A 24,107-nucleotide genomic window follows, 5' to 3' on the forward strand; every position below is an offset into this window, starting at 1 on the left:
CCAGGACCAACTGGATGAGGGGACTGAGGCTTCAGTGTGTTAGTAGAACAGGTTAGTGAACTCAGCCCCAGGACCAGCTGGATGAGGGGACTGAGGCTTCAGTGTGTTAGTAGAACAGGTTAGTGAACTCAGGACCAGCTGGATGAGGGGACTGAGGCTTCAGTGTGTTAGTAGAACAGGTTAGTGAACTCAGGACCAGCTGGATGAGGGGACTGAGGCTTCAGTGTGTTAGTAGATCAGGTTTGTGATCTCAGGGCCAGCTGGATGAGGGGACTGAGGCTTCAGTGTGTTAGTAGAACAGGTTAGTGAACTCAGCCCCAGGACCAGCTGGATGAGGGGACTGACACTTCAGTGTGTTAGTAGAACAGGTTAGTGAACTCAGCCCCAGGACCTGCTGGATGAGGGGACTGAGGCTTCAGTGTGTTAGTAGAACAGGTTAGTGAACTCAGCCCCAGGACCAGCTGGATGAGGGGACTGAGGCTTCAGTGTGTTAGTAGAACAGGTTAGTGAACTCAGCCCCAGGACCAGCTGGATGAGGGGACTGAGGCTTCAGTGTGTTAGTAGAACAGGTTAGTGAACTCAGCCCCAGGACCAGCTGGATGAGGGGACTGAGGCTTCAGTGTGTTAGTAGAACAGGTTAGTGAACTCAGCCCCAGGACCAGCTGGATGAGGGGACTGAGGCTTCAGTGTGTTAGTAGAACAGGTTAGTGAACTCAGGACCAGCTGGATGAGGGGACTGAGGCTTCAGTGTGTTAGTAGAACAGGTTAGTGAACTCAGCCCCAGAACCAGCTGGATGAGGGGACTGAGGCTTCAGTGTGTTAGTAGAACAGGTTAGTGAACTCAGGACCAGGACCAACTGGATGAGGGGACTGAGGCTTCAGTGTGTTAGTAGAACAGGTTAGTGAACTCAGCCCCAGGACCAGCTGGATGAGGGGACTGAGGCTTCAGTGTGTTAGTAGAACAGGTTAGTGAACTCAGGACCAGCTGGATGAGGGGACTGAGGCTTCAGTGTGTTAGTAGAACAGGTTAGTGAACTCAGGACCAGCTGGATGAGGGGACTGAGGCTTCAGTGTGTTAGTAGAACAGGTTAGTGAACTCAGGACCAGCTGGATGAGGGGACTGAGGCTTCAGTGTGTTAGTAGAACAGGTTAGTGAACTCAGGACCAGCTGGATGAGGGGACTGAGGCTTCAGTGTGTTAGTAGATCAGGTTTGTGATCTCAGGGCCAGCTGGATGAGGGGACTGAGGCTTCAGTGTGTTAGTAGAACAGGTTAGTGAACTCAGCCCCAGGACCAGCTGGATGAGGGGACTGAGACTTCAGTGTGTTAGTAGAACAGGTTAGTGAACTCAGCCCCAGGACCAGCTGGATGAGGGGACTGAGGCTTCAGTGTGTTAGTAGAACAGGTTAGTGAACTCAGCCCCAGGACCAGCTGGATGAGGGGACTGAGGCTTCAGTGTGTTAGTAGAACAGGTTAGTGAACTCAGGACCAGCTGGATGAGGGGACTGAGGCTTCAGTGTGTTAGTAGAACAGGTTAGTGAACTCAGGACCAGCTGGATGAGGGGACTGAGGCTTCAGTGTGTTAGTAGATCAGGTTTGTGATCTCAGGGCCAGCTGGATGAGGGGACTGAGGCTTCAGTGTGTTAGTAGAACAGGTTAGTGAACTCAGCCCCAGGACCAGCTGGATGAGGGGACTGAGACTTCAGTGTGTTAGTAGAACAGGTTAGTGATCTCAGGACCAGCTGGATGAGGGGACTGGGGCTTCAGTGTGTTAGTAGAACGTGTTAGTGATCTCAGGACCAGCTGGATGAGGGGACTGGGGCTTCAGTGTGTTAGTAGAACGGATTAGTGATCTCAGGACCAGCTGGATGAGGGGACTGGGGCTTCAGTGTGTTAGTAGAACGGATTAGTGAATTCAGGACCAGCTGGATGAGGGGACTGAGGCTTCAGTGTGTTAGTAGAACAGGTTAGTGAATTCACGACCAGGACCAGCTGGATGAGGGGACTGAGGCTTCAGTGTGTTAGTAGAACGGGTTATTGATCTCAGGACCAGCTGGATGAGGGGACTGGGGCTTCAGTGTGTTAGTAGAACGGGTTAGTGATCTCAGGACCAGCTGGATGAGGGGACTGAGGCTTCAGTGTGTTAGTAGAACAGGTTAGTGATCTCAGGACCAGCTGGATGAGGGGACTGGGGCTTCAGTGTGTTAGTAGAACGTGTTAGTGATCTCAGGACCAGCTGGATGAGGGGACTGGGGCTTCAGTGTGTTAGTAGAATGGATTAGTGATCTCAGGACCAGCTGGATGAGGGGACTGGGGCTTCAGTGTGTTAGTAGAACGGATTAGTGAACTCAATACCAGCTGGATGAGGGGACTGAGGCTTCAGTGTGTTAGTAGAACAGGTTAGTGAATTCACGACCAGGGCCAGCTGGATGAGGGGACTGAGGCTTCAGTGTGTTAGTAGAACGGGTTATTGATCTCAGGACCAGCTGGATGAGGGGACTGGGGCTTCAGTGTGTTAGTAGAACGGGTTAGTGATCTCAGGACCAGCTGGATGAGGGGACTGAGGCTTCAGTGTGTTAGTAGAACAGGTTAGTGATCTCAGGACCAGCTGGATGAGGGGACTGAAGCTTCAGTGTGTTAGTAGAACAGGTTAGTGAACTCAGTCCCAGGACCAGCTAGATGAGGGGACTGAGGCTTCAGTGTGTTAGTAGAACAGGTTAGTGAACTCAGTCGCAGGACCAGCTGGATGAGGGGACTGAGGCTTCAGTGTGTTAGTAGAACAGGTTAGTGATCTCAGGACCAGCTGGATGAGGGGACTGAGGCTTCAGTGTGTTAGTAGAACAGGTTAGTGAACTCAGCCCCAGGACCAGCTGGATGAGGGGACTGAGGCTTCAGTGTGTTAGTAGAACAGGTTAGTGAACTCAGCCCCAGGACCAGCTGGATGAGGGGACTGAGGCTTCAGTGTGTTAGTAGAACAGGTTAGTGAACTCAGCCCCAGGACCAGCTGGATGAGGGGACTGAGGCTTCAGTGTGTTAGTAGAACAGGTTAGTGAACTCAGCCCCAGGACCAGCTGGATGAGGGGACTGAGGCTTCAGTGTGTTAGTAGAACAGGTTAGTGAACTCAGCCCCAGGACCAGCTGGATGAGGGGACTGAGGCTTCAGTGTGTTAGTAGAACAGGTTAGTGAACTCAGGACCAGCTGGATGAGGGGACTGAGGCTTCAGTGTGTTAGTAGAACAGGTTAGTGAACTCAGGACCAGCTGGATGAGGGGACTGAGGCTTCAGTGTGTTAGTAGATCAGGTTTGTGATCTCAGGGCCAGCTGGATGAGGGGACTGAGGCTTCAGTGTGTTAGTAGAACAGGTTAGTGAACTCAGCCCCAGGACCAGCTGGATGAGGGGACTGAGGCTTCAGTGTGTTAGTAGAACAGGTTAGTGAACTCAGCCCCAGGACCAGCTGGATGAGGGGACTGAGGCTTCAGTGTGTTAGTAGAACAGGTTAGTGAACTCAGCCCCAGGACCAGCTGGATGAGGGGACTGAGGCTTCAGTGTGTTAGTAGAACAGGTTAGTGAACTCAGGACCAGCTGGATGAGGGGACTGAGGCTTCAGTGTGTTAGTAGAACAGGTTAGTGAACTCAGGACCAGCTGGATGAGGGGACTGAGGCTTCAGTGTGTTAGTAGATCAGGTTTGTGATCTCAGGGCCAGCTGGATGAGGGGACTGAGGCTTCAGTGTGTTAGTAGAACAGGTTAGTGAACTCAACCCCAGGACCAGCTGGATGAGGGGACTGAGACTTCAGTGTGTTAGTAGAACAGGTTAGTGATCTCAGGACCAGCTGGATGAGGGGACTGGGGCTTCAGTGTGTTAGTAGAACGTGTTAGTGATCTCAGGACCAGCTGGATGAGGGGACTGGGGCTTCAGTGTGTTAGTAGAACGGATTAGTGATCTCAGGACCAGCTGGATGAGGGGACTGGGGCTTCAGTGTGTTAGTAGAACGGATTAGTGAACTCAGGACCAGCTGGATGAGGGGACTGAGGCTTCAGTGTGTTAGTAGAACAGGTTAGTGAATTCACGACCAGGACCAGCTGGATGAGGGGACTGAGGCTTCAGTGTGTTAGTAGAACAGGTTAGTGATCTCAGGACCAGCTGGATGAGGGGACTGGGGCTTCAGTGTGTTAGTAGAACGTGTTAGTGATCTCAGGACCAGCTGGATGAGGGGACTGGGGCTTCAGTGTGTTAGTAGAACGGATTAGTGATCTCAGGACCAGCTGGATGAGGGGACTGGGGCTTCAGTGTGTTAGTAGAACGGATTAGTGAACTCAATACCAGCTGGATGAGGGGACTGAGGCTTCAGTGTGTTAGTAGAACAGGTTTGTGAACTCAGCCCCAGGACCAGCTGGATGGGGGGACTGAGGCTTCAGTGTGTTAGTAGAACAGGTTAGTGAACTCAGCCCCAGGACCAGCTGGATGAGGGGACTGAGGCTTCAGTGTGTTAGTAGAACAGGTCAGTGAACTCAGGACCAGCTGGATGAGGGGACTGAGGCTTCAGTGTGTTAGTAGAACAGGTTTGTGAACTCAGCCCCAGGACCAGCTGGATGAGGGGACTGGGGCTTCAGTGTGTTAGTAGAACAGGTTAGTGATCTCAGGACCAGCTGGGTGAGGGGACTGAGGCTTCAGTGTGTTAGTAGAACAGGTTAGTGAACTCAGGACCAGCTGGATGAGGGGACTGAGGCTTCAGTGTGTTAGTAGAACTGGTTAGTGAACTCAGGACCAGCTGGGTGAGGGGACTGAGGCTTCAGTGTGTTAGTAGAACGGGTTAGTGAACTCAGGACCAGCTGGGTGAGGGGACTGAGGCTTCAGTGTGTTAGTAGAACGGGTTAGTGAACTCAGCCCCCAAGTGACATACATTTTCATATTCCATCTATCGTCATGACGACCATTGTGGCTGACGGAAACCGTTGTTCCAAAGTCCCTCTATTTCATGTTTAATGTTCTGAGGCTGGTTCTCCATAGTAACAGGACATAGGAATGTTGTCTGTGGCCTGAGATTTACCAGGGGGGGTGAGGGGTCATAAACCCCCCACATCTTCAGACCCCTAGATCTCTCCTCCTCTGTTGGGGTTGAGAGATTATCTGTAGGGTTGTGGTCTCCTGTAACCTGACCTGATTAGAACAGTCACGACAACAGTGTGTGTGTGTGTGTGTGTGTGTGTGTGTGTGTGTGTGTGTGTGTGTGTGTGTGTGTGTGTGATAATTCCAGTTCGGAGGCCGTGGTGATATTTCATATTATCAACATGACATTTTTCCATCCTCTGCACTATTTCTGTTAGTGTGTGTGTGTTTGAGTGTGTGTCTCTGTGTGTGTGTGTGTCTCTGTGTGTGTGTGTGTGTGTGTGTGTGTGTGGACATTTAGCTGTCCTTTACGCCTGATCAGACGTTTGTTTCTGTCCCAGAGAGAGCTGGGAGATCTGACGAGCTATGAAAGGAAGGAGAGACGGTTAAGTGTAGCGTGTGTGTTTGTGACTTCGCCGGTTAAGTGTAGCAGTAGTCCTCGGAGAGTCGGAGAGAAGAAAAAGACGCTAAACAAGACAACAAACAGAGAGGAAGAGGGAGAGAGGAAGAGCCCTTAGAGAACTCTGACATGTCGTCTGTCAGCCCCTCAGAAGATGTGCCTCTGGCTCTGTGATCCTCTACAGACTGACAGACTCTGGAGAAACACTTAGAAATAATGACTGTCAATAGATAAAGGCAGAGCCCTTAGAGAAGGCCAGGGGGTGAGAGAGGGGGAGAGGGAGGGAGGGAGGGAGAGGAGGAGACGAGAGGATGAGGAGGTAATGAAACTATTTAATGTTGTAGCTGGGAATTTACTGTAAAATAACTCTGACTGAGAGACAAGGCCTGATATATTCTGGGTCAGAACTAGACAGACTGAGAGACAACACCTGATCTATTCTGGGTCAGAACTAGACAGACTGAGAGACAAGGCCTGATCTATTCTGGGTCAGAACTAGACGGACTGAGAGACAAGGCCTGATCTATTCTGGGTCAGAACTAGACAGACTGAGAGACAAGGCCTGATCTCTTCTGGGTCATAACTAGACAGACTGAGAGACAAGGCCTGATCTCTTCTGGGTCAGTACTAGACAGACTGAGAGACAAGGCCTGATCTATTCTGGGTCAGAACTAGACAGACTGAGAGACAAGGCCTGATCTCTTCTGGGTCAGAACTAGACCGACTGAGAGACAACACCTGATCTATTCTGGGTCAGAACTAGCCAGACTGAGAGACAAGGCCTGATCTATTCTGGGTCAGAACTAGCCAGACTCGGACAACATCTGATCTCTTCTGGGTCCATACTATACAGACTGAGAGACAACACCTGATCTCTTCTGGGTCAGAACTAGACAGACTGAGAGACAACACCTGATCTCTTCTGGGTCAGAACTAGACAGACTGAGAGACAACACCTGATCTATTCTGGGTCCATACTAGACATACTGAGAGACAACACCTGATCTCTTCTGGGTCCATACTATACAGACTGAGAGACAACATCTGATCTATTCTGGGTCAGAACTAGACAGACTGAGAGACAAGGCCTGATCTCTTCTGGGTCAGAACTAGACAGACTGAGAGACAAGGCCTGATCTCTTCTGGGTCAGAACTAGCCAGACTGAGAGACAACACCTGATCTATTCTGGGTCAGAACTAGCCAGACTGAGAGACAAGGCCTGATCTATTCTGGGTCAGAACTAGCCAGACTGAGAGACAACACCTGATCTATTCTGGGTCAGAACTAGCCAGACTGAGAGACAAGGCCTGATCTATTCTGGGTCAGAACTAGCCAGACTCGGACAACATCTGATCTCTTCTGGGTCCATACTATACAGACTGAGAGACAACACCTGATCTCTTCTGGGTCAGAACTAGACAGACTGAGAGACAACACCTGATCTATTCTGGGTCAGAACTAGACATATTGAGACGAGGCCTGATCTATTCTGGGTCAGAACTAGACAGACTGAGAGACAAGGCCTGATCTATTCTGGGTCCATACTAGACAGACTGAGAGACAAGGCCTGATCTATTCTGGGTCAGAACTAGACATACTGAGAGACAAGGCCTGATCTATTCTGGGTCCATACTAGACAGACTGAGAGACAAGGCCTGATCTATTCTGGGTCAGAACTAGACATACTGAGAGACAAGGCCTGATCTATTCTGGGTCAGGACTAGACAGACTGAGAGACAACACCTGATCTCTTCTGGGTCCATACTATACAGACTGAGACAACACCTGATCTCTTCTGGGTCCATACTAGACAGACTGAGAGACAACACCTGATCTCTTCTGGGTCAGAACTAGACAGACTGAGAGACAACACCTGATCTATTCTGGGTCAGAACTAGACAGACTGAGAGACAACACCTGATCTATTCTGGGTCAGAACTAGACAGACTGAGAGACAACACCTGATCTCTTCTGGGTCAGGACTATACAGACTGAGAGACAACACCTGATCTATTCTGGGTCAGAACTAGACAGACTGAGAGACAACACCTGATCTATTCTGGGTCCATACTAGACAGACTGAGAGACAACATCTGATCTATTCTGGGTCAGAACTAGACAGACTGAGAGACAACACCTGATCTATTCTGGGTCCATACTATACAGACTGAGAGACAACATCTGATCTATTCTGGGTCAGAACTAGACAGACTGAGAGACAACACCTGATCTCTTCTGGGTCCATACTATACAGACTGAGAGACAAGGCCTGATCTATTCTGGGTCAGAACTAGACAGACTGAGAGACAAGGCCTGATCTATTCTGGGTCAGAACTAGACAGACTGAGAGACAAGGCCTGATCTCTTCTGGGTCAGAACTAGACAGACTGAGAGACGAGGCCTGATCTATTCTGGGTCAGGACTAGACCAACTGAGAGACAACACCTGATCTATTCTGGGTCAGAACTAGACATATTGAGACGAGGCCTGATCTATTCTGGGTCAGGACTAGCCAGACTGAGAGACAAGGCCTGATCTATTCTGGGTCAGAACTAGACAGACTGAGAGACAAGGCCTGATCTATTCTGGGTCAGAACTAGCCAGACTGAGAGACAACACCTGATCTATTCTGGGTCCATACTATACAGACTGAGAGACAACACCTGATCTATTCTGGGTCAGAACTAGACAGACTGAGAGACAACACCTGATCTATTCTGGGTCAGAACTAGACAGACTGAGAGACAAGGCCTGATCTATTCTGGGTCAGAACTAGACAGACTGAGAGACAAGGCCTGATCTATTCTGGGTCAGAACTAGACAGACTGAGAGACAACACCTGATCTATTCTGGGTCAGAACTAGACAGACTGAGAGACAAGGCCTGATCTCTTCTGGGTCAGAACTAGACCGACTGAGACTGATCTCTCATTCACAATTCCGCTGTTAAAAATAAATGAAAGAACCAACATCCATGTGCCCCGACTGTAAAGATCCAGGCTTGGATAGAACCTTGTTAATTTGGAAATTAATGGTAAACGAGTATTCATTTAAGTGGCCTTCTCCCCTGCTCCTGTACCCCAGCTGTCTGCCCTCTCCATCGGGTCCAGGGGGTTGTGATAACGGGCCAGGAAGAGGTTTTAGTGGCCTTCTCCCCTGCTCCTGTACCCCAGCTGTCTGCCCTCTCCATCGGGTCCAGGGGGTTGATATAACGGGCCAGGAAGAGGTTTTAGTGGCCTTCTCCCCTGCTGTTCTCCAGTTAGCCTTCAGCTCGGCTGAGGGATTGAGTGACCCTCTGATGCTTCTGTTATCCTGGGAGAGACAGCTCTTAAACCGTCCATTCTGCCTCTCCTCTTTGTTTAACAGACTGGATTGAGACTGAAGATGAGACACCCTGCCCCCCACCGCCACCCCACCCTGCCCCCACCGCCACCCCACCCTTGAGATGTTAGGTCAGGAGTTGTCCAAGGAGTAGTGTGAGCAGAATATTGTAAAGCTGTGTCACAACATCCGGGCCGAGGTTTGAAGCACCGTCATGTTGACATTGTCTCGATTCTATTTGCTGCCTATCTGCCCAAGGTGACATCCTCTCTGCACGTTGAGATATCAACTCTTCTCTTCTGTAGGGACAGTACAGCCAGGGCCAGAAACAGTGAGTCCTTGGGAACTTTTCTCTTTTTTGTTTTTTAAGTTTCTTGATTGAAATCATCTCTGTTTATCCTGGATTCAGCTTCTACTTCCACATAGATCCTTCAAACTGGGTTTATACCTGATTCAGCTTCTACTTCCACATAGCTCCTTCAAACTAGGTTTATCCCGGATTCAGCTTCTACTTCCACATAGATCCTAACTGGGTTTATCCCGGATTCAGCTTCTACTTCCACATAGATCCTTCTCGTTTGAGAAACAGACGACTCACAAGTCCTCAACTGGCAGCTTCATTAAATAGTACCAGCAAAACCCCAGTCTCAATGTCAACAGTGAAGAGGCAACTCCGGGATGCTGGCCTTCTAGGCAGAGTTCCTCTGTCCAGTCTCAACGTCAACAGTGAAGAGGCGACTCCGGGATGCTGGCCTTCTAGGCAGAGTTCCTCTGTTCAGTCACAACGTCAACAGTGAAGAGGCGACTCCGGGATGCTGGCCTTCTAGGCAGAGTTCCTCTGTCCAGTCTCAACCTCAATAGTGAAGAGGCAACTCCGGGATGCTGGACTTCTAGGCAGAGTTCCTCTGTCCAGTCTCAACCTCAATAGTGAAGAGGCAACTCCGGGATGCTGGACTTCTAGGCAAAGAAAAAGCTGCAAAGAAAAAGTTGCAAAGAAAAAGCCGTATCTCAGACTATAACACAGGCACTGGACAGGGGGACTCTGCCTAGAAGGACAGCATCCCGGAGTCGCCTCTTCACTGTTGAGGTTGAGACTGGACAGAGGAACTCTGCCTAGAAGGACAGCATCCCGGAGTCTCCTCTTCTTCTGTTGAGGTTGAGACTGGACAGAGGAACTCTGCCTAGAAGACCAGCATCCCGGAGTCGCCTCTTCACTGTTGACGTTGTGACTGAACAGAGGAACTCTGCCTAGAAGGCCAGCATCCCGGAGTCGCCTCTTCACTGTTGAGGTTGAGACTGGACAGAGGAACTCTGCCTAGAAGGCCAGCATCCCGGAGTTGCCTCTTCACTGTTGAGGTTGAGACTGGACAGAGGAACTCTGCCTAGAAGTCCAGCATCCCGGAGTCGCCTCCTCAACGCTGTGTACTACTCTCTTCACAGAACAATGCAAACAGTCTAACCAGAATAGTGTCTAGAAGGCCAGCATCCCGGAGTCGCCTCTTCACTGTTGACATCGAGACTGGTGTTTTGCGGGTACTATTTAATGAAGCTGCCAGTCAGTTGAGGACTTGTGAGGGGTCTGTTTCTCAAACGAGACACTAATGTACTTGTCCTCTTGCTCAGTTGTGCACCGGGGCCTCCCACTCCTCTTTCTATTCTGGTTAGAGCCAGTTTGCGCTGTTCTGTGACGGGAGTAGTTTGTACGAGTAGTACGAGATCTTCAGTTGTTTCTTGGCAATTTTTCTCATGGAACAGCCTTCATTTCTCAGAACAAGAATTGACTGACGAGTTTCAGAAGAAAGGTCTTTGTTTCTGGCCATTTTGAGCCTGTAATCAAACCCACAAATGCTGATGCTCCAGATACTCAACTCGTCTAAAGATGGCCAGTTTTAATTGCTTCTTTAATCAGAACAACAGTTTTCAGCTGTGCTAACATAATTACAAATGGGTTTTCTAATGATCAATTAGCTTTTTTAAATTAGGAACTTGTATTAGCTAACACAAAGTGCCATTGGAACACAGGAGTGATGGTTGCTGATAATGGGCCTCTGTACGCCTACGTAGATATTCTATAAAATATCAGCCGTTTCCAGCTACAATAGTCATTTACCACATTAACAATGTCTACACTGTATTTCTGATCAATTTGATGTTATTTTATTATACAAAAACAGGGACATTTCTACATGACCCCAAACTTTTAAACGGTAGTGTATGAGTTAAATACAACAGGGTATACAGTTGAAGTCAAAGGTTTACATACACCTTAGCCAAATACATTTAAACTACGTTTTTCACAATTTCTGACATTTAATCCTTGTTAAAAATTCCCCGTCTTCGGTCAGTTAGGATCACCACTTTATTTTAAGACTGTGAAATGTCAGAATAATAGAAGAGAAAATGATTTATTTCAGCTTTTATTTCTTTCATCACATGCCCAGTGGGTCAGAAGTTTACATAAACTCAATTAGTAATTAGGATTGAGGTCAGGGGTTGGTGATGACCACTCCAATACCTTGACTTTGTTGTCCTTAAGCCATTTTTTCCACAACTTTGGAAGTATGCTTGAGGTCAAAGTCCATTTGGAAGACCCCTTTGCGACCAAGCTTTAACTTCCTGACTGATGTCTTGAGATGTTGCTTCAATATATCCACATCGTTTTCCTTTCTCGTGAAGCCATCTATTTTGTGAAGTGTACCAATCCCTCCTGCAGCAAAGTACCCCCACAACATGATGCTGCCCCCCCCCCCCATAACGATGGTCATTATGGCCAAACAGTTATATTTTTGTTTCATCAGACCAGAGGACATTTCTTCAAATAGTGTGATCTTTGTCCCCGTGTGCAGCTCCAAACTGTAGTCTGGCTTTTTAATGGCGGTTTTGGAGCAGTGGCTTCTTCCTTGCTGAGCGGCCTTTCAGGTTATGTTGATATAGGATTGTTTTACTGTGGATATAGATACCGTTGTACATGTTTCCTCCAGTATCTTCACAAGGTCCTTTGCTGTTGCTGTTGCTTCTGAGATTGATTTGCACTTTTCGCACCAAAGTACGTTCATCTCTAGGAGACAGAGCACGTCTCCTTCCTGAGCGGTATGACGGCTGCGTGGTCCCTTTTGTGTTTATACTCGCCTCTTCCTCCCCTCGCCTCTTCCTCCTCCTCTTCCCCCTCACCTCTTCCTCCTCCTCCTCTTCCCCCTCGTCTCCCCCTTCCTCCTCTTCCTCCCTCTCCTCCCCCTCCTCTTCCTCCTCCTTTTCCCCTCATCTCCCCCTTCCTCCTCTTCCTCCCTCTCTTCCCCCTCATCTCCCCCTTCTTCCTCCCTCTCTTCCCCCTCATCTCCCCCTTCCTCCTCTTCCTCCCTCTCCTCCCCCTCCTTTTCCCCCTCCTCTTCCTCTCCTCCCTCTCCTCCTCTTCCCACTCCTCTTCCCCCTCCTCCTCTTCCCACTCCTCTTCCCCCTCCTCTCCCCCGCTCCTCTTCCTCCCCCTCCTCTTCCTCTATCCTTCCATCTCTGTTGTTTCTTCATTACTGTGTGTTAAGCCCATCAGTAGTATTACAAGGCTGTTTAGGGCTCCTAATCGCGTCCCAAACTGCACCCTATTCCGTTGCACTACTTTTAAACAGCACCATATGGGCCCCGGTCAAAAGCTGTGCACTATACATGAAATAGTATGCCATTTGAGACACACATCACACTTGTAGGGTTGTCTTTGTAAAGCAGAGCACGCTGGGTAATGTATGTTATCATGTTAATTAGATCTGTGAAGACAAATGAGCACTTCAACTTACAGACGCATGCATCTTATTGGTGGAGGGGAGGAGATGCATCTTATTGGTGGAGGAGATGCATCCTATTGGTGGAGGGGAGGAGATGCATCCTATTGGTGGAGGAGATGCATCCTATTGGTGGAGGAGATGCATCCTATTGGTGGAGGAGATGCATCCTATTGGTGGTGGAGATGCATCCTATTGGTGGAGGAGATGCAGCCTTTTGGTGGAGGGGAGGAGATGCATCCTATTGGTGGAGGAGATGCAGCCTATTGGTGGAGGGGAGGAGATGCAGCCTATTGGTGGAGGGGAGGAGATGCAGCCTTTTGGTGGAGGGGAGGAGATGCAGCCTATTGGTGGAGGGGAGGAGATGCATCCTATTGGTGGAGGGGAGGAGATGCATCCTATTGGTGGAGGGGAGGAGATGCATCCTATTGGTGGAGGGGAGGAGATGCATCCTATTGGTGGAGGGGAGGAGATGCAGCCTATTGGTGGAGTGGAGGAGATGCATCCTATTGGTGGAGGGGAGGAGATGCAGCCTATTGGTGGAGGGGAGGAGATGCAGCCTATTGGTGGAGGGGAGGAGATGCAGCCTATTGGTGGAGGGGAGGAGATGCAGCCTATTGGTGGAGGGGAGGAGATGCAGCCTATTGGTGGAGGGGAGGAGATGCAGCCTATTGGTGGAGGGGAGGAGATGCAGCCTATTGGTGGAGGGGAGGAGATGCAGCCCGCTGATTGGAGGAAAACAGGGTGAATTGGAGAGATGTCATCTTTAATTATCTCCATCCATTTCCACTCGTCTGTGTGGTTCCATCTCTCCTACTTCCTGAGGTAATGATGTGTTACTCAGGTCAGACAAGTAGAGAGTGATGGTCTGTCTGTTTCCCTGGTAACATAGAAGACAACAGTATTCTTTGACTCCTCGGTGTGTCTCCTCGGTGTGTCTCCTCGGTGTGTCTCCTCGGTGTGTCTCCTCGGTGTGTCTCCTCAGTGTGTCTCCTCGGTGTGCTCTTATCACAGTGATGTCATATCCTGGTTTTCTTTGAGTTAAGTCTTTATTGAGTATCTTTAGTCCTGCTTACGAAAAGAGGAGGGACAATTCTCTCGTGACCAGAGCATCTGGTTTATCAAACCATGGCTTTAACATGTACCCCCTCACTCATCCATCTATAACCTTTACCCCACTCACTCATCCATCTATAACCTTTACCCCCTCACTCATCCATCTATAACCTTTACCCCTTCACTCATCCATCTATAACCTTTACCCCCTCACTCATCCATCTATAACCTTTACCCCCTTCACTCATCCATCTATAACCTTTACCCCCTCACTCATCCATCTATAACCTTTACCCCCCTCACTCATCTGTCTTTAACATGTACCCCGTCACTCATCTTTACCCCCTCACTCATCCATCTATAACCTTTACCCCCTCACTCATACATCTATAACATTTAACCCCCTCACTCATCCATCTATAACCTTTACCCCCTCACTCATCCATCTATAACCTTTACCCCCCTCACTCATCCATCTTTCACCTTTACCCCCTCACTCATCCATCTATAACCTTTACCCCCTCACTTATCCATCTATAACCTTTACCCCCTCACTCATCCGTCTATAACCTTTACCCCCTCACTCATCCATCTATAACCTTTACCCCCTCACTCATCCATCTATAACCTTTACCCCCTCACTTATCCATCTATAACATTTACCCCCTAACTCATCCGTCTTTAACATGTACTCCCTCACTCATCCGTCTATAACCTTTACCCCCTCACTCATCCATCTATAACCTTTACCCCCCTCACTCATCCATCTATAACCTTTACCCCCTCACTCATCCATCTTTAACCTTTACCCCCTCACTCATCCATCTTTACCCCCTCACTCATCCATCTTTCACCTTTACCCCCTCACTCATCCATCTATAACCTTTACCCCCTCAATCAATCATCCATCTTTCACCTTTACCCCCTCAATCAATCAACCATCTTTCACCTTTATCCCCCTCACTCACTCATCCATCTTTAACCTTTACCCCCACTCATCCATCTTTAACCTTTACTTCCCCCACTCATCCATCTTTAACCTTTACCCCCCTCACTCATCCATCTTTAACCTTTACCCCCCCTCACTCATCCATATTTAACCTTTACCCCTCTCACTCATCCATCTTTAACATATACCCCCTCACTCATCCATCTATAACCTTTACCCCATTCACTCATCCATCTTTAACCTTTACTCCCCTCATCCATCTTTAACCTTTACTTCCCTCACTCATCCACCTTTACCCCCTCACTCATCCATCTTTAACCTTTACCCCCTCACTCATCCATCTATAACCATTACCCCCTCACTCATCCATATTTAACCTCTACCCCCTCACTCATCCATCTTTCACCTTTACCCCCTCACTCATCCATCTTTCACCTCTACCCCCTCACTCATCCATCTTTCACCTCTACCCCCTCACTCATCCATCTTTCACCTTTACCCCCTCACTCATCCATCTTTCACCTTTACCCCCTCATTCATCCATAATTCACCTTTACCCCCCTCACTCATCCATCTTTAACATTTACTCCCCTCACTCATCCATCTTTAACATTTACCCCCTCACTCATCCATCTATAACCTTTACCCCCTCACTCATCCATCTATAACATGTACCCCCTCACCCATCCATCTATAACCTTTACCCCCTCACTCATCCATCTATAACCTTTACCTCCTCACTCATCCATCTTTAATCTTTACCCCCTCACTCATCCATCTATAACCTTTACCCCCTTCACTCATCCATCTTTAACCTTTACTCCCCTCATCCATCTTTAACCTTTACTTCCCTCACTCATCCACCTTTACCCCCTCACTCATCCATCTTTAACCTTTACCCCCTCACTCATCCATATTTAACCTCTACCCCCTCACTCATCCATCTTTCACCTTTACCCCCTCACTCATCCATCTTTCACCTCTACCCCCTCACTCATCCATCTTTCACCTTTACCCCCTCACTCATCCATCTTTCACCTTTACCCCCTCATTCATCCATAATTCACCTTTACCCCCTCACTCATCCATCTTTAACATTTACCCCCTCACTCATCCATCTATAACCTTTACCCCCTCACTCATCCATCTTTAATCTTTACCCCCTCACTCATCCATCTTTAATCTTTACCCCCTCACTCATCCATCTATAACCTTTACCCCCTCACTCATCCATCTATAACCTTTACCCCTCACTCATCCATCTATAACATTTACCCCCTCACTCATCCATCTATAACCTTTACCCCCCTCACTCATCCATCTATAACCTTTACCCCCCTCACTCATCCATCTATAACCTTTACCCCCTCACTCATCCATCTCTTAACATTTCTGTACTTAATGCTCTAGACCTCTTATTCCCATCTCTCTCTCTCTCTCTCTCTCTCTCTCTCTTCCTGTATCTCTCTCTCTCTCTGAGGAAGTAGAGAGGCTGTGCACAGGAAGTAGAGAGGTTGTATCACCATGGCTGTGTACAGGAAGTAGAGAGGCTGTGTACAGGAAGTAGAGAGGCTGTGTACAGGAAGTAGAGAGGCTGTGTACAGGAAGTAGCGAGGCTGTGTACAGGAAGTAGAGAGGCTGTGTAAAGGAAGTAGATAGGTTGTATCACCATGGCTGTGTACAGGAAGTAGAGAGGCTGTGTAAAGGAAGTAGAGAGGCTGTGTAAAGGAAGTAGAGAGGCTGTGTAAAGGAAGTAGAGATGCTGTGTACAGGAAGTAGAGATGCTGTGTACAGGAAGTTGAGAGGTGGATCATCACGGCTGTGTACAGGAAGTAGAGAGGCTGTGTAAAGGAAGTAGAGATGCTGTGTAAAGGAAGTAGAGAGGCTGTGTACAGGAAGTTGAGAGGTGGATCATCACGGCTGTGTACAGGAAGTAGAGAGACTGCGTACAGGAAGGAGAGAGACTGCGTACAGGAAGTTGAGAGGTGGATCATCACGGCTGTGTATGAGAGGAGAATAGACTCTCTGTCCTTTCCTCAGCTTATTTCCCCTAACAAACAACATCCAATTAGTTGACATTCTCCAAGATGACATTTTACCTCAGGACTCAGACAGCTGCTAACAACCTGCTAGCTAACAACAGTGTCTGAGATGGTTGTCATTTACCCCCCCCCCATACGAGTAGAGAGAGTAAAGAGGCAGGTGTCGACCTCACCGTGAAATGCTTACTTACGAGCCCCTAACCAACCGTGGGATTTTAAAAATGTTAAAAACGACCTGACTATCTGTCAGCTGCAGATCAATGCAGCCTTTTATAGACAACCAATGAAGAGACAGTCTCCTATCTCTCTCTCCATTGGCTTACTGGAGAAATGTCATTCAACCCATTTCCATGAAGTGATGAGAGACCCTGGGGGGGGCAGTGTATAGGACATACATCTAGACCCTGGGGGGGGGGTAGTGTATAGGACATACATCTAGACCCTGAGGGGGGGGGGGCAGTGTATAGGACAAACATCTAGACCCTGGGGGGGGAGGAGAGGAGAGTTCAGGAAGTCAAGTTAAGAGCTCTGAGACGTTCACAGCTGTGGAGACAACAGACCTCTGTCACTAAACATTCAAACATGTATTTTACAGTAATAAGGAAGGTGATGTTGTGTAGGTAGTGGTTTACAGTAATTAGGAAGGTAACATCTTATAGGTAGTGGTTTACAGTAATATGGAAGGTGATGTTGTATAGGTAGTGGTTTACAGTAATTAGGAAGGTGATGTCGTATAGGTAGTGGTTTACAGTAATATGGAAGGTAACATATTATATGTAGTGGTTTACAGTAATAAGGAAGGTGATGTCGTATAGGTAGTGGTTTACAGTAATTAGGAAGGTGATGTCGTATAGGTAGTGGTTTACAGTAATAAGGAAGGTAACATCTTATAGGTAGTGGTTTACAGTAATAAGGAAGGTAACATCTTATAGGTAGTGGTTTACAGTAATAAGGAAGGTAACATCTTATAGGTATTGGTTTACAGTAATTAGGAAGGTGATGTTGTATAGGTATTGGTTTACAGTAATAAGGAAGGTGATGTTGTATAGGTAGTGGTTTACAGTAATAAGGAAGGTGATGTTGTATAGGTAGTGGTTTACAGTAATAAGGAAGGTAACATCTTATAGGTAGTGGTTTACAGTAATAAGGAAGGTAACATCTTATAGGTATTGGTTTACAGTAATATGGAAGGTGATGTTGTATAGGTAGTGGTTTACAGTAATAAGGAAGGTGATGTTGTATAGGTAGTGGTTTACAGTAATTAGGAAGGTGACATCTTATAGGTAGTGGTTTACAGTAATAAGGAAGGTGATGTTGTATAGGTAGTGGTTTACAGTAAAAATGAAGGTGATGTTGTATAGGTAGTGGTTTACAGTAATAAGGAAGGTAACATCTTATAGGTAGTGGTTTACAGTGATAAGGAAGGTGATGTTGTATAGGTAGTGGTTTACAGTAATAAGGAAGGTGATGTCGTATAGGTAGTGGTTTACAGTAATAAGGAAGGTAACATCTTATAGGTAGTGGTTTGCAGTAATTAGGAAGGTGACATCTTATATGTAGTGGTTTACAGTAATAAGGAAGGTGATGTTGTATAGGTAGTGGTTTACAGTAATATGGAAGGTGATGTTGTATAGGTAGTGGTTTACAGTAATAAGGAAGGTAACATCTTATAGGTAGTGGTTTACAGTAATAAGGAAGGTAACATCTTATATGTAGTGGTTTACAGTAATAAGGAAGGTGATGTCGTATAGGTAGTGGTTTACAGTAATAAGGAAGGTAACATCTTATAGGTAGTGGTTTACAGTAATAAGGAAGGTGACATCTTATAGGTAGTGGTTTACAGTAATAAGGAAGGTGACATCTTATAGGTAGTGGTTTACAGTAATAAGGAAGGTGATGTCGTATAGGTAGTGGTTTACAGTAATAAGGAAGGTGATGTCGTATAGGTAGTGGTTTACAGTAATAAGGAAGGTGATGTTGTATAGGTAGTGGTTTACAGTAATAAGGAAGGTAACATCTTATAGGTAGTGGTTTACAGTAATAAGGAAGGTGATGTCGTATAGGTAGTGGTTTACAGTAATTAGGAAGGTAACATCTTATAGGTAGTGGTTTACAGTAATTAGGAAGGTGATGTCGTTTAGGTAGTGGTGATGATGATGATGGTGATGATGGTTCATGGTGCTTGTCTGTCGTTACCAGTGTTGGTGGTGTTGATGTTGTGACATTGATGCTGAGAGGTTAATTAAAGGCAGTGGGGAGAAAGGGGAGGTAGAAGAGGGGGAGAAAGGGGAGGTAGGAGAGGGGGAGAAAGGGGAGGTAGGAGAGGGTCACTGTTCTAGCTGTCCTCCACCCAGTACCTGCCCTGAACCTTAGTCGCTGTCCTCCACCCAGTACCCTGCCCTGAACCTTAGTCACTGTCCTCCACCCAGTACCCTGCCCTGAACCTTAGTCGCTGTCCTCCACTCAGTACCCTGCCCTGAACCTAGGTCACTGATAGAGCTGTCCTCCACCCAGTACCCTGCCCTGAACCTAGGTCACTGATAGAGCTGTCCTCCACCCAGTACCCTGCCCTGAACCTTAGTCGCTGTCCTCCACCCAGTACCCTGCCCTGAACCTAGGTCACTGATAGAGCTGTCCTCCACCCAGTACCCTGCCCTGAACCTTAGTCGCTGTCCTCCACCCAGTACCCTGCCCTGAACCTAGGTCACTGATAGAGCTGTCCTCCACCCAGTACCCTGCCCTGAACCTTAGTCGCTGTCCTCCACCCAGTACCCTGCCCTGAACCTTAGTCGCTGTCCTCCACCCAGTACCCTGCCCTGAACCTTAGTCGCTATCCTCCACCCAGTACCCTGCCCTGAACCTTAGTCGCTGTCCTCCACCCAGTACCCTGCCCTGAACCTTAGTCGCTATCCTCCACCCAGTACCCTGCCCTGAACCTTAGTCGCTGTCCTCCACCCAGTACCCTGCCCTGAACCTTAGTCGCTGTCCTCCACCCAGTACCCTGCCCTGAACCTTAGTCGCTGTCCTCCACCCAGTACCCTGCCCTGAACCTTAGTCGCTGTCCTCCACCCAGTACCCTGCCCTGAACCTTAGTCGCTGTCCTCCACCCAGTACCCTGCCCTGAACCTTAGTCGCTGTCCTCCACCCAGTACCCTGCCCTGAACCTTAGTCGCTGTCCTCCACCCAGTACCCTGCCCTGAACCTTAGTCGCTGTCCTCCACCCAATACCTTGCCCTGAACCTTAGTCGCTGTCCTCCACCCAGTACCCTGCCCTGAACCTTAGTCACTGTCCTCCACCCAGTACCCTGCCCTGAACCTTAGTCGCTGTCCTCCACTCAGTACCCTGCCCTGAACCTTAGTCGCTGTCCTCCACCCAGTACCCTGCCCTGAACCTTAGTCACTGTCCTCCACTCAGTACCCTGCCCTGAACCTTAGTCGCTATCCTCCACCCAGTACCCTGCCCTGAACCTTAGTCGCTGTCCTCCACCCAGTACCCTGCCCTGAACCTTAGTCGCTGTCCTCCACCCAGTACCCTGCCCTGAACCTTAGTCGCTGTCCTCCACCCAGTACCCTGCCCTGAACCTTAGTCGCTGTCCTCCACTCAGTACCCTGCCCTGAACCTTAGTCGCTGTCCTCCACCCAGTACCCTGCCCTGAACCTTAGTCGCTGTCCTCCACCCAGTACCCTGCCCTGAACCTTAGTCGCTGTCCTCCACCCAGTACCCTGCCCTGAACCTTAGTCGCTGTCCTCCACCCAGTACCCTGCCCTGAACCTTAGTCGCTGTCCTCCACCCAGTACCCTGCCCTGAACCTTAGTCGCTGTCCTCCACCCAGTACCCTGCCCTGAACCTTAGTCGCTGTCCTCCACCCAGTACCCTGCCCTGAACCTTAGTCGCTGTCCTCCACCCAGTACCCTGCCCTGAACCTTAGTCGCTGTCATCCACCCAGTACCCTGCCCTGAACCTTAGTCGCTGTCCTCCACCCAGTACCCTGCCCTGAACCTTAGTCGCTGTCCTCCACCCAGTACCCTGCCCTGAACCTTAGTCGCTGTCCTCCACCCAGTACCCTGCCCTGAACCTTAGTCGCTATCCTCCACTCAGTACCCTGCCCTGAACCTAGGTCACTGATCGAGCTGTCCTCCACCCAGTACCCTGCCCTGAACCTTAGTCGCTGTCCTCCACCCAGTACCCTGCCCTGAACCTTAGTCGCTGTCCTCCACTCAGTACCCTGCCCTGAACCTAGGTCACTGATCGAGCTGTCCTCCACCCAGTACCCTGCCCTGAACCTTAGTCGCTGTCCTCCACTCAGTACCCTGCCCTGAACCTAGGTCACTGATCGAGCTGTCCTCCACCCAGTACCCTGCCCTGAACCTTAGTCGCTGTCCTCCACTCAGTACCCTGCCCTGAACCTAGGTCACTGATCGAGCTGTCCTCCACCCAGTACCCTGCCCTGAACCTTAGTCGCTGTCCTCCACTCAGTACCCTGCCCTGAACCTTAGTCGCTGTCCTCCACCCAGTACCCTGCCCTGAACCTTAGTCGCTGTCCTCCACCCAGTACCCTGCCCTGAACCTTAGTCGCTGTCCTCCACCCAGTACCCTGCCCTGAACCTTAGTCGCTATCCTCCACTCAGTACCCTGCCCTGAACCTTAGTCGCTGTCCTCCACCCAGTACCCTGCCCTGAACCTTAGTCGCTGTCCTCCACCCAGTACCCTGCCCTGAACCTTAGTCGCTGTCCTCCACCCAGTACCCTGCCCTGAACCTTAGTCGCTATCCTCCACTCAGTACCCTGCCCTGAACCTTAGTCGCTATCCTCCACCCAGTACCCTGCCCTGAACCTTAGTCGCTGTCCTCCACTCAGTACCCTGCCCTGAACCTTAGTCGCTGTCCTCCACCCAGTACCCTGCCCTGAACCTTAGTCGCTGTCCTCCACCCAGTACCCTGCCCTGAACCTTAGTCGCTATCCTCCACTCAGTACCCTGCCCTGAACCTTAGTCGCTGTCCTCCACTCAGTACCCTGCCCTGAACCTTAGTCGCTGTCCTCCACCCAGTACCCTGCCCTGAACCTTAGTCGCTATCCTCCACCCAGTACCCTGCCCTGAACCTTAGTCGCTGTCCTCCACCCAGTACCCTGCCCTGAACCTAGGTCGCTGTCCTCCACTCAGTACCCTGCCCTGAACCTTAGTCGCTGTCCTCCACCCAGTACCCTGCCCTGAACCTTAGTCGCTGTCCTCCACCCAGTACCCTGCCCTGAACCTTAGTCGCTGTCCTCCACCCAGTACCCTGCCCTGAACCTTAGTCGCTGTCCTCCACCCAGTACCCTGCCCTGAACCTTAGTCGCTGTCCTCCACCCAGTACCCTGCCCTGAACCTTAGTCGCTGTCCTCCACCCAGTACCCTGCCCTGAACCTTAGTCGCTGTCCTCCACCCAGTACCCTGCCCTGAACCTTAGTCGCTGTCCTCCACCCAGTACCCTGCCCTGAACCTTAGTCGCTGTCCTCCACCCAGTACCCTGCCCTGAACCTTAGTCGCTGTCCTCCACCCAGTACCCTGCCCTGAACCTTAGTCGCTGTCTTCCACTCAGTACCCTGCCCTGAACCTTAGTCGCTGTCCTCCACCCAGTACCCTGCCCTGAACCTTAGTCGCTATCCTCCACCCAGTACCCTGCCCTGAACCTTAGTCGCTGTCCTCCACCCAGTACCCTGCCCTGAACCTTAGTCGCTGTCCTCCACCCAGTACCCTGCCCTGAACCTTAGTCGCTGTCCTCCACTCAGTACCCTGCCCTGAACCTTAGTCGCTGTCCTCCACCCAGTACCCTGCCCTGAACCTTAGTCGCTGTCCTCCACCCAGTACCCTGCCCTGAACCTTAGTCGCTGTCCTCCACCCAGTACCCTGCCCTGAACCTTAGTCGCTGTCTTCCACTCAGTACCCTGCCCTGAACCTTAGTCGCTGTCCTCCACCCAGTACCCTGCCCTGAACCTTAGTCGCTGTCTTCCACTCAGTACCCTGCCCTGAACCTTAGTCGCTGTCCTCCACCCAGTACCCTGCCCTGAACCTTAGTCGCTATCCTCCACCCAGTACCCTGCCCTGAACCTTAGTCGCTGTCCTCCACCCAGTACCCTGCCCTGAACCTTAGTCGCTGTCCTCCACCCAGTACCCTGCCCTGAACCTTAGTCGCTGTCCTCCACTCAGTACCCTGCCCTGAACCTTAGTCGCTGTCTTCCACTCAGTACCCTGCCCTGAACCTTAGTCGCTGTCCTCCACCCAGTACCCTGCCCTGAACCTTAGTCGCTATCCTCCACCCAGTACCCTGCCCTGAACCTTAGTCGCTATCCTCCACCCAGTACCCTGCCCTGAACCTTAGTCGCTGTCCTCCACCCAGTACCCTGCCCTGAACCTTAGTCGCTGTCCTCCACCCAGTACCCTGCCCTGAACCTTAGTCACTGTCCTCCACCCAGTACCCTGCCCTGAACCTTAGTCGCTGTCATCCACCCAGTACCCTGCCCTGAACCTTAGTCGCTGTCCTCCACCCAGTACCCTGCCCTGAACCTTAGTCGCTGTCCTCCACCCAGTACCCTGCCCTGAACCTTAGTCGCTGTCCTCCACCCAGTACCCTGCCCTGAACCTTAGTCGCTGTCCTCCACCCAGTACCCTGCCCTGAACCTTAGTCGCTGTCCTCCACCCAGTACCCTGCCCTGAACCTTAGTCGCTGTCCTCCACCCAGTACCCTGCCCTGAACCTTAGTCGCTGTCCTCCACCCAGTACCCTGCCCTGAACCTTAGTCGCTGTCCTCCACCCAGTACCCTGCCCTGAACCTTAGTCGCTGTCCTCCACCCAGTACCCTGCCCTGAACCTTAGTCGCTGTCCTCCACCCAGTACCCTGCCCTGAACCTTAGTCGCTGTCCTCCACTCAGTACCCTGCCCTGAACCTTAGTCGCTGTCCTCCACCCAGTACCCTGCCCTGAACCTTAGTCGCTATCCTCCACCCAGTACCCTGCCCTGAACCTTAGTCGCTGTCCTCCACCCAGTACCCTGCCCTGAACCTTAGTCGCTATCCTCCACTCAGTACCCTGCCCTGAACCTTAGTCGCTGTCCTCCACCCAGTACCCTGCCCTGAACCTTAGTCGCTATCCTCCACTCAGTACCCTGCCCTGAACCTAGGTCACTGATCGAGCTGTCCTCCACCCAGTACCCTGCCCTGAACCTTAGTCGCTGTCCTCCACCCAGTACCCTGCCCTGAACCTTAGTCGCTGTCCTCCACTCAGTACCCTGCCCTGAACCTAGGTCACTGATCGAGCTGTCCTCCACCCAGTACCCTGCCCTGAACCTTAGTCGCTGTCCTCCACTCAGTACCCTGCCCTGAACCTAGGTCACTGATCGAGCTGTCCTCCACCCAGTACCCTGCCCTGAACCTTAGTCGCTGTCCTCCACTCAGTACCCTGCCCTGAACCTAGGTCACTGATCG

The 24,107-nt window shown here is 50.0% G+C and overlaps 2 protein-coding genes across 2 annotated transcripts in view; one reads left to right on the forward strand and one right to left on the reverse strand.

Annotated features, from left to right (window-relative positions):
• LOC135542910 (protein diaphanous homolog 3-like) overlaps nt 1-24,107 on the reverse strand; it is a 1,769,082-nt gene that overhangs the window by 946,992 nt on the left and 797,983 nt on the right. The window lies entirely within an intron of this gene.
• Nucleotides 1-24,107, forward strand: part of LOC135542890 (protein diaphanous homolog 3-like) — a 467,767-nt gene that overhangs the window by 224,472 nt on the left and 219,188 nt on the right. The window lies entirely within an intron of this gene.

The sequence above is a fragment of the Oncorhynchus masou genome, chromosome 7 (genome assembly GCF_036934945.1).
Source record: "Oncorhynchus masou masou isolate Uvic2021 chromosome 7, UVic_Omas_1.1, whole genome shotgun sequence".
NCBI classification, from domain to species: Eukaryota; Metazoa; Chordata; class Actinopteri; order Salmoniformes; family Salmonidae; genus Oncorhynchus; species Oncorhynchus masou.